The 11,602-nt window shown below is 43.7% G+C and overlaps 1 protein-coding gene across 1 annotated transcript in view; it reads left to right on the forward strand.

Annotated features, from left to right (window-relative positions):
* BABAM2 (BRISC and BRCA1 A complex member 2) overlaps positions 1–11,602 on the forward strand; it is a 528,405-nt gene that overhangs the window by 399,567 nt on the left and 117,236 nt on the right. The gene's annotated exons all lie outside the window — the stretch shown is intronic.

The raw sequence follows: 11,602 nt of genomic DNA on the forward strand, positions 1-11,602 counted from the left end.
AAATGAAATTTTGTCTTGAAGCACGGTGTAGCATGGGTAACAGTCTTCACACCGGGGTACTGGTGGGCATATCTGCATGTGAGTGGACCTGCCTGGAGATGGATAGAGGAGCAGTGTCTCAGTTCCTAAGACCATCAGAAATATGTTTTCTGATGGTCTTGAGCAACCCCGGTGCAAGGGTCATTTGACCCCCAAAGGGGTCACAACCCACAGGTTGAGAACTGCTGCTCTGGAGGCTATTCTGTTCACTGCTTTTCTGTACTACAGACGATCACACAGAGCGGGTGGCCCAGCCAGCACTCACCCAAATGGCTGTGCCCACTCCACATGTGGCCTCCAAACCAGCACAGCAGCAAACTGCTTAAAGCTCATCTTCTGACCAGCTTAATTCGCCAAGGTTCCCAAAGAGCAAGCCATGAACTCAAAAGTGCCCTTCCTCCACCAGGCGTTTTTCATTTGGCTGCAGATCGGTCTGCTCCTGCTCTGTGCCCTTCTGAGCAGAGAAAGCAGCGATTCCCAAACCTTTGGAGCTGTGACACCTGACTGTCCTGCAAGGGGTTCGGTGCTGGACACGTGCTTTCAACGAAGATGAGAACACAACCAAGCTTGAACTTGACGCAAGTCCATAGCTCTCCATACCATGAGGGCCACCGAGCCAGGCTGTGAGCCACTCGTACGTGGCTATCTCTTGTCGATTTCAGCCAGCTCCTCGGGCTGGTGTCGTTAGCATGTCCTGCTTTCGCGTGCGTGTGTGCATGCGTGCGTGCGGCGTGCTGAGTGGTTGCTCTTCACGCAGGGACAGAAGCAGGCCTACATGCCACTCAAGACGCTGTTTGAGGCCTTTGCTGACAACCCTGAGCTCACACGAAACGTCGAAGGCTTGGCCTGCGGACCAAACAGAGCCGACATTCCCTTCCTAAGTGCAGGCCTAGCCCAAGGTTAACAGTCAGGCCCACATTGTGTTGCTTCATTTTCCTATTAAGCCCCAGCTTGCTGAGGGCAGCAGAATTCCAATGTTTTGACACGCCACCACATTGTTAACACGATAGGGAGGATTTGATTATGGGAGAGCAAGTCCAAAAACGGTAAATTGACAAAAAAGAAAAAGAAGAAAAAGCAAAAACCGAGGGCCTTGCTTCTCAAGGCAGCTTTGTGGTTGCATTCCTTTATTTGATGTGGTTCCCGCTTCTCCTGTGCCAAACGGTGCAATGTGGAAAAACGATGAAGTCGCAAAAAAATTTAAAAAAGGAGTGGGGCAGTAAACTGTTTAGTAACAAGAGAAAGAAGCCAGAGCTTAGTGATCAAAGACCTGGAAAAGGGGTGGTGGGGGGGATACCTGTTTCTCCAAGCAGGATGGAAAGAGTCCTACTGGTGTCTTTCCCCGTGCGTGCCGTGGGTCCAAACAGCCTGCGCTATTGCCGGCGCCTTTCATGCAGGCCCAGGCGGAGCACAGCAGAGACAAAGCCACAAGCTGCCTGTGCTGCCTATGGGGGAAGAAGAGCGGTTTGACACGAGGGGAGGCAGAGGCCAAGGAGTCCCAAGGCTGAGGACGGTCCTAGGGAAGAAGGATGCAGCACAGAGGCTCCTTCACCGTCATACTATGAGATTGAACACCAGCCAACCTGGAGGGAAGGCTGAAGAGAAGCCTTGCGATCCCTTTGAGAAGAAAACAGTTCCCTGCAGGAACAGGACTTTGATTTATTCACAAATGTGAAGACTGGGCAACTTTTCTGTTGTGTGATTTGTGACTCCCCGAAGTGACATTTTCTGAGTTTTAAAGTCATCTCTTTTTGTACTGTGAAAAGAGCAGATATGATTCATCTTAATATTTCTGAAGATCAGTCACCAACGAACAGCTAGTATTTGGGGTGGGAGGAAGGCTTTTGTAAGCAGCTTTTTCGCCTACCATAGAAGTAAAAAGCCCCCAGAATCTGCCTCAAGCTTCATTGGAAGTCATATAAATAGCTCTCTCTTGCATCGCTATAACCCGGTGTCATTCTGAGAACTCCCACAGTCCACGAGCTCCTAATGTTCTCCTCAGCCTTGCCTGGAAAACACTGCACTATGGTCTACCTGCCGAGCAAATGTCATTTCTCAAAGATTTGACTAATGGGCCTACTTCCCCATATTTGTAAGCTAAATCGAAGTGTATGGGGTTTTTGTTTGTCTGTTGCTTATATTTCTCTATAGATATGTCTCCTTTCCTCTAACATTGATTGTTGTTTGGTTAGGTGCCATCGAGTCAGTTTGTACCCATAGCAACCCTGCGCACAACAGAATGATGCACGACTCCCTCCTGTGCCGCACTCACAATTAGGCTCGAGCCCATCGCTGCAGCCATGTGTCAGTTCACCTTCCTGAAGGTCTTCCTCGACTTTACCAAGCACGTTGCCCTTCTCCAGGGACTGACCCCTCCTGCGAACATGTCCAGAGTGCATGAGATGAAGTCTCGCCATCCTCGTCTCGAAGGAGCACCCTTGCTGTACTTCTTCTAAGACAGGCTGGTTTGTCCTTCTTTCAGTCCGTGGGACTCTCAGTAGTCTTTGCCAGCACCACCAGTCAAATGCATCAGTTCTTGGGTCTCTCTTATTCAATGTCTAACTTTTACATGCACGTGAGGAGATTGAAAACACCATGGCTTGTTTGGGTCAGGCATGCCTTAGTCCTCAAAGTAACATCCTAGTTTTCAATACTCTAAAGAGGTCTCATGCGCAGATTTACCCAACACAACACGTCTTTGGATGTCTTGACTGCTGCATCCGTGAGCATTAATGATGACAAAATCTTTAACAACCTCAACCTTTTCTCGTTTACCATGATATTACCTATTGGTTCAGCTGTGAGGATTATGGTCGTCTTTACATTGAGTTGCAGCTGAGAGAATTGTCAATTTTTTGTTTCCTTCTAATCTTGGAGCAAAAGTCTATAATCGTTGGCCCACAGGTCAAAAGAGCCTTACCTCCAGACTCTTTTTGTACAGCCTGTAAGCTAGGAACAATTTCGCTTTAAATTAAAAAACAAAAAGTTAATTAACAGTTTTATTGCCACATAATTCACATATCATGCAATTCAAAAGTTCAATAACATCAAGAGTTGTAACCATTTTTAAATGATGAGAATAAACAATAACAAAAGGAATATCTTTGACTTATAAAAACCATTCAAAGCTCAAATCTATTCTATACTGACGTGTAATATCATTTGGAAATATGGCTTCAATATCTATATTCATTTAACTTTGATACTTCAAAGACTTATTGAGTCCCTAATAGGAGTTTAGAGCCCCAGCGGCATAGTAGGCTATGCACTGAGCTGCTAATCACAAGGTCTCTGGTTCAAACCCACCAGCTGCACTGTGGGAGGAAGACAAGGCTCTCTACTCCCATAAAGATTTAAGTATCAAAAATCCCCAAAGGGCAGTGCTACTCTATCCTGTAGGATCACTGTGAGTCAGAGTCGATCATGGACAATGAGTAACATGAGCTTGGCACTTTTCCTGTTTCTGAGAATAATATCAAGGAAATTCCCATGTCTTGAGGGGCATACAGTCTAGTGTTGGATGATGAGCGGAGACAACAGATGTAATATGTAAAGTATCTTATGGAGATATGTGTTATACAAAAAGGTAAAACAAAGAAGAGGAGGCCCCAGGTATGGAGGTGGGTGGTTTAAAATAAGCTGTTCATTGCTCCTCATGGACAAAGTGAGTAAGCTCTGAAGAGCAGAGGAAGCAAGCCCTTCAGTTGTCAGTCTCCAGATGTCGAGGAGGAATGTCCCAGGCAGAGGGAACAGCAGAAGAACCCAGCTAGTATCCTGGGTGGGAAGAGCCCCAACTTATTTAAGGAGGCAATGGAGCGACTGTGACTATTCCAATAGTCCATATGAGAAGTGACAGCAGGCTGCCAGATGTAGAGTGTGAGACACAGGAGTTGAGGGTGATTGGAGTTTGGGGGCCGGAGGACCAAAATGGTAGTGCCAGTTAACTGAAATAGATTGGTACAGGAGCACGTCAGTTTGGAGGACAGAGTTTGCCTGTGAGCAGGCTATGTTTGATATGGGTGCGTAGTAGGCATCCAAGTGGAGGGGTGGAGTCGGCATTGGATGTACGAGTCCCACACTCAGGAGAGGTTTATGTTGGTGGCATGAATTCGGAAATTGTTCTTGTGAAGAAGTTATATTCAGCAGTGAGACCGGCTGAAAGCCCATCTTCGGCTTCGGAGTTTCCTTATCTCCAGGGCATCGCTCGCTCCTGTGACTAAGCAGAACTTTTTTTTTTTTTACTTCAAATTTTCTTTTTTGTCCAGTTTTCATTAGCATTGCATATCTTTGTTTTGTTTTGTTTTGAATCATTTTATTAGGGGCTCATACAACTCATCACAATCCATACATACATCAGTGGTGTAAAGCACATTTGTAAGTTCATTGCCCTCATCATTCTCAAAACATTTGCTCTCCATTTAAGCCCCTAGCATCAGGTCCTCATTTTTTCCCTCTCCCTCATGAACACTTGATAATTTATAAATTATTATTTTGTCATATATTGCCCTGTCCGATGTTTCTCTTCACCCACTTTTCTGTTGTCCGTCCCCCAGGGAGGAGGTCACATGTAGATCCTTGTAATCGGTTCCCCATCATGCATATCTTTTTACTCCCTCACCAAGTAGAAATGCGGGTAGGCCAAAGTATGAAATCTATAAGGGGGCTTCAAAAAGTTCAGTGAGGAATTCATTCGCTTTTGACGTTATGTGAACCTTGGACCTCTGCCTCAGGTAGTGTCTGTTGTTGTTGTTGGGTGTCTTTGAGGCTATTCCAAGTCATAGCGACCCTGCGTACAGCAGATGAGACACTGCCTGGTCCTGCGCTATCCGCACCATTTCTATCTGTCTGTCTGTCTGTCTGTCTGTCTGTCTATCTTTTATTGACATATAATTCACATACACTTCAATAGTTCACTCATATTTAAAAGGGTTGTGTAATCATTACCACAATTTTAGAATATTTCTTCTACCTTATACTCATTGTTAGCTCCCCATTACCCACCAACTTCCCCTGCTGTGCCCGTAGGAAACTATTAATCCAGTCAGTAAATCTATAGATTTCATACCAGAAAACCAGAGCTCTGGTGGCACGGTGAGTTACACATTGAGCTGCTAACCACGAGGTCAGTGGTTTGAACCTGTCAGCTGCCCCTCAGAAGAAAGATGAGGCTATCTATTCCCAAAGGCTATCTAAAACCCACAGAGGCAGTTGCTATGAATCAGAACTGGCTCGAGGACAGTGGGTTAGGTTTGGGGTTAGTCTGCTCCCAAGAAGGTTTACAGTTTCAGAAACACTATGTAGGATCCCCACAAGTCCGAATCAACTCAAGGACAGTGAGCTTGGTTTGAGGTGTAGATGTACCAATATACCAATTTAATCTTCTAGTGTGTTTTAATTTTTATACACAACTCAGCCATGCTCCACCTATCAAGTGATTAGCAATTTGAACAGTCTAATGATGTGTTTATGACGATGCCTTGAACCATTTATGTCCCTGACCCTCTAACCAGAACCATCTAAGAAGCATCGGTGATGCCGTTATCACCGAGTAAGACAGGGTTGGGTTTGGTTTTCTTTTTCTCCACATCCTCTTTTTATCATCATTACAATCTGTGTGCAGTGAGGGCACCTAGAAGTGGTTAAAAAGATGTTTGTAGGCTAGTTTAAGGTAAATATTTATGCAATGACTTTTTAAAATTCAAGTATAAAACTATGTTAAGAACAATTCCTAGAAAACGTGACCTGATAAATGTATAACTGAAATATAGTTGATTGGCTTTACTGCTCTGCCATTTATCACAGACTACCAATAAATTCATTCATTCTTGACCATTAGTATTCGAAAAGTTTCACCTCTTAAAGACATTTTAATGGAATCATATAATGGGCCAATGTTGTGTTAGACTGCGTTGACTGGAGAAAGAAATCCAGAGACACTCATATGTATAAGAAACAGTTTCATATCAAAGAGTCATTGTTCATTAAGAAAACATTGCATCCCAGTCCAGATCAAGTCCATAAGTCTGATATTAGCCCATAAGTCCCATACTAGTCCATAAATTCCTCTTCAGACTCACACAGCACATGCCATGATGCAAAATGCAGGGAGATCAGTGGGTACAAAGTCTTGTGGATCCAGTGGCTGTGGAAGCATCTCCAGGGCTTTCAAAGGTCTCAGTGTAGCTCTGGCAGCTCTCTGAGTGACTCAACAGCAGGAAGCTGAAGCAGAGAGAGGCTCTTGCAGGGCCCAGCAAGTCTCCACATGGCTTGTCAGCAGGAAGACAAAGGCATTGAGAGAGAGGAAGTTCCCAGGATCCTCATGCCCACAGACAGGTATCATCAGGCTGTGACCTGATTGACAGGCTAGATTCCACCTCTACATTTATTTATCAAGTTGACATGAAGCTGTGTAACTACTGCAAGTGATGAAGATACAAAAGAGGAAAAAGCTTTTGTTTCCTTTAGCCTGTTCATGTCTCAAATGGTGGGCATCCTGATAATTAGTTCACACCATAGCCTAGACACATCCTGCTAGCCAGGGGAAAGACTAGTATTTCATCTTGCTGCACCCACCATCAGTGCTATGGAAGAAGCCGTGAAGAATCCAACGACTTACTGCATTGGGCGAATCTGCTGCCAAAGACCTCTTTAAAGTGTTGAAGAGCAAGGATGACCCTTTGGGGACTAAGGTGCACTTGACCAACACTTGGTATTTTTAGTTGTCGCATACGCATGTGAAAGTTAGACGATGGGTAATGAGAACTAAAGAAAAAGAGACAGATTTGAGTTACGCTGCTGGGCAAGAATATTGAAAGTCCCGTGGAACACCAGAAGAACCACCAAATCTGTTGGAAGAAAGGCGGCCAGAATGCTCCGGAGGCATGAAGATGGGGAGAACTCATCTCACGTCTACTGGGCATGCTTTCTGGAGAGACCAGTCCTCAGACCATCATGCTTGGTGAAGTCGACGGTCATCAGAAAAGAGGAAGACTCCGTGAGACAGACTGACACCGTGGTTGCAGCAGTGGGTCCAACACAGCAATTGTGAGGATGGCACAGGACAAGGAGTGCCTCATCCTGGTAGACACAGGGCCACACGACGTTACCTAACAACAAGCCTAACAGAAAAGCCTCCGCTAAGCCATTGTTGCTCTTCTAGGTTTACTTAAAATACTTTTCCACATGCTAACAAAATCCTGATGGTGGACATCTGTTAAGATTACTCTCCCCCTCAAGGCTTTTTGGAGATGTTAACAAACTCCTAAAAACACATTTCTGAACAAAAACTTGGTCAGTTTTCATGTCATTAGGCATGTTCTGTTTGCAATTAGCATCTTCCCGTTTTTTGTGTGTTTGTTTAGATGTAAAGATTCCTTGATTACGCTCCACATCCTCTATCTGGAAAGCGTCCACCAAGTCTTCTGCTCCACAGAGTGCTTCAGGGTTCCAGGTGTTTCTTTGACTGAATGGGAAAGACACCCCACCCCCCACCCCTTTGGGTTTAGGTTCTCAGCTTTAATTCATGTTCCTGGAAACAGCTTCAAGGACTCATGCAGTCTAGGCTTCTGCCTGAAACACTCAAGCCAGTAGTAGCCTGTTAAATTTGGCACATGTGGAGCCAGATGTGGAAGTGATTGTTGGAGACCTTAGAATGAGGTAGCTGTAAGTCAAAGTAGCCAGGATTTGGATGCCTGTCCTCCATTTACCATCTATTTGGAACTTAAGTTATTTAGCTTCTCTAACCCTTCTCCTCTGTTAAATGAGTTAACACCTCTTTCATTGGTTAGTGTGAAGATGAAAGGTCATTGGAAAAGTACTTCAGATATATGAGGGGGCCCTCTAAAAGGTCTTGGGAAAATGCCATTAGCTTTCATTTTTCTATGAGCTTTTTATTCGTAAGTTGAATACATCCCAAGTTCTTGTGGCATATCTGTTATAATGAACTGTGTTTACTGCCATCCTTTTGCCCAATTTTTCTTCTTCATCAGACTACATATTTATGGCCTGTATTTTTAAGTTTCTCATGTAGTAAAATATACCTGTATGTTTATGAAGGAGCCCTGGTGATGTAGTGGTTATGTGTAGTCATAAAAGTACAGTTGGTGGGATTAAAATTTATATTATTCACATATAGATTCTGGAAACTCAGAAAGAAGGATATTAATATTAAATAAACAAGAGGCTCTATATTTTTTGCCCCTCCTTACTACTAATTAAAAGCATTTTCTAGGCCTGTTATCTGCCCTCTTCTCATTTTACAGATTCAACTTTGAGTCACTTCAAAAGTTTCTCAATCCTTTAGTGAAACCAAACAGAATGCGGCTGAACAGGGAAAGGCTCCATGAGAACACCAGGAGAAATAGGAGACAAGATCAGGGTAATGAGTTAAGAATAAAGATAGGAGTTAAATGGATCAGAAGTTCAATTAATGTAGCTTCAATCAATGTAGGCCTGGCAGTGTGACATTCATGACTGATCGAATCTTTCTATTGAACACACTTCATAGTTTTAAGTCCGATCTTTATTGAATGCTGCATTCTATTTCCAGTTTATCATTTTGGGAGTAACATATGAAAATATAAATGCTCTGAAACCACAGTGAATATGAACAAACAAAAAAATATCCTGCTTTGTAGTGAAGTCTAAAGAAGTTGAAATTGTTCAGTTAAATTACTTAGAATGTTGTGGTATTATTAAGCAGACTGATTTGAAAATGTGAATGCATATTATATGGAAGATTTTGATCAGCTGTTCTCTGCATAGGCACAATATAAATGAAAAGAGTTTAAAAGGCAGTAAGAGGGATCTGTTGGTAAAATAAATTATCCGCAAATCAGAGTAGTAAATAGTAGATATATTTATTAAACACTAACCACAGGTAGTCTCCATTTATGATGAGACTCTGTTCTAATAACTTAGTAATAAATGGGTTCTGATGTAATTTGATTACTTCTTTTTTTTTCTTTCCAGTTTTACTATTTTGCTGTTTATTATCGGTGTCTTTATAAATTTTATCTTGTCTTTTGGAGGTTGGAAACATTGCATATAAACTTATAAAACCAAAAAAACCTAACACACTGCCATCAAGTTGGTGCTGACTTAAATCAACCCTACAGGAGAGAGCAGAATTGTCCGTGAGTTTCTGAGAGTGTAACTCTTTCCTGGAGTAGAAAGCCCCATCTTTCTCCCGAGGAGCAGCTGGTAGTCTCCAACTGCTGACCTTGCAGATTACAGCACCTCGATTCTCCTCTCCTCTGAACGATGTAGCAGTGGCGCCCTAGTCCTCGGGAACTCCTTACATGTAGTGAGGCCTTCAGCCAGTGTTTGCTGACTTACATTAGAAACATGTCATTCTTTAGACAAGAGGCAGTTTGTCTCCATCTTCCATCCTCGTTCTCCTTTTCTGTGCTTCAGCCCTTCCCCATTCCCAGTCAAGGAGGCCACCAGGTCTACCTCCTCTCCCGGAGAACCTAATTCCAGGCCAAGAACAGGCTGCATCTTGGTATTACTTATGGACGTGCAACACTCAAACAAGAGGTATTCTAGAATCAAGTCTCTCTTTAGGTACTTGGTACTGTTTTGATAATTTTATTATTTTTAGTTGCCATTGAGTCAATTCTGACTCATGAAACCCATTTGTCATCAATTGAAACTACTCCATAGGGTTTTCCAGGAGGTAAACTTTACTGGAAGCTGATCATGAGGCCTGTTTCCCATGGTAACACTGAGTCCTAACCCGTCAGCCTTTAGATTAGGAGTTGGGGGCAAACCATTAGTACCACCCAGATTCTAACTCTCATTGGTCTACCAAACCTCCACCCCCCACCCCCGACCTTTTATTGTGAACTGGATGTAGGTTTACAGAGCAGAACAGTTTTCCATTCAACATGTCATACACATTGTGTTTCATTCCATTGATTGACATCCTTACAATATAACATCACTTATCCCATTTCCTTTGTGTTTCCTGTCTCAAGTCCATCTACCCTAACCCCTTTAAACTTTGTCGTTGGGTAAATACTGCCTTTTTGATCTCAAATAATTGATTAGTCTATGGAAAGCATGCCTCTCTAATGATTTTCATCACTTTGTTTTCCTCTAAACAGGGAGAGAGCAATAACCGCACCTCTGATGACCATGAAAAAGATGTTAAGACCCTAGTCACCACTCACTAACGTAGGATGTAGAACACTGCCTTAGTGAGCTCTCTTATGCCAGGTTCCTCGACACCAGGGTCCTGAGCCTCCAGGGCCAGCAACTCACCCCTCAAAGCATTTGATAATCTGTAAGTGTTGCTAGCTTTGCCTCCTATATGTTCTACGACCTTCATGGATATGTTTACAGCAGATGTATCGGTAAATACCCATGCATAAATATCCTGGTCAACCTACCCATGGTCATGGGTAGACTCTTCCTCCACACCCACCCAGTCTGCTCGTCTGTTCATGCATCTACTCGTGTTGTTGTTAGGGCTGTCGAGTCCATCCCCACTCATAGTGGCCTTCTGAACACCAAGAGGAAGCACTGCCCAGCCCGGACCCATCCTCACCGTTGTTCTTGTGTGAGCCCGTTGCTGCAGCCACTGTTGCCAGTTCATCTCACTGAGGGCCCTCCTCTTTGTTGCTGCCCCTCCACTTTACCGAGCATGATGTCCTTCTCCAAGGACGGGTCTCGCCCGACAGCATATCTGAAGTACAAGACATAAAGCCTCTCCAGCCTGGCCTCTAGGAGCATCTGGCTGTGCTTCTTCCAGGGCGTATTTGTTTGCTTGCTTGGCAGTCCACGGCACTCTCAGCATTGGCCAGATCCTTGTTCATCCAGCTTTGTGAATATAGCTGTTTGCCTCTGTTGCCTTCAGTGTTTGCACTCTTCCTTATTCCATTCCCTCCCTCCATCTTTTTTGCTGAACTCCCTCTTATTGTATATTGCTTTCCCTTTCATCTAAGTTACCCTGTTTCAACCCTCCAGCCCAAGCATCCTCAAACTACGGCCCACGGGCCACATGTGGCCCATCGAGGACATTTATCTGGCCCACCGGGTGTTATTGCCCCGTTTGTTTTTTTTTAACTTCAAAATAAGATATATGCAGTGTGCATAGGAATTTGTTCATAGTTTTTTTTTAAAACTATAGTCCGACCCTCCAATGGTCTGAGGGACAGTGAACTGGCCCCCTGTTTAAAGAGTTTGAGGCCCCTGCTCTAGCCAGTAATGTGTTCTCCCTACTGGTTCCGAGTTGGGCTGCTAACCACAGGTCAGAATCCAAAACCACCAGCTCCCCTGTGGAAGAACGATGAGGCTTTCTACTCCCATAAAGGGCTGGAGTCTCAGAAACTCACAGGGGCCCCCATCCTACCCTGACCTGTAGGGTCTCCATGAGTCAGAATTGACTTGGTGTCAGTGAGTTAGTGAGTTTCTCCTTTCACCCATTGTGTTAGACAGGGTTCTCTAGAGAGATAAAACCAAATTGCTGATAATTTAATATATTTATTTATAAAGATAATTAGATATATAATAAGAAATGAACTGCTAAATCATATACAGATAAATATATCATACAAGAAAT

The sequence above is a fragment of the Echinops telfairi genome, unplaced genomic scaffold, assembly GCF_000313985.2.
Source record: "Echinops telfairi isolate 266 unplaced genomic scaffold, ASM31398v2 ScPeMD7_10;HRSCAF=50, whole genome shotgun sequence".
NCBI lineage: Eukaryota > Metazoa > Chordata > Mammalia > Afrosoricida > Tenrecidae > Echinops > Echinops telfairi.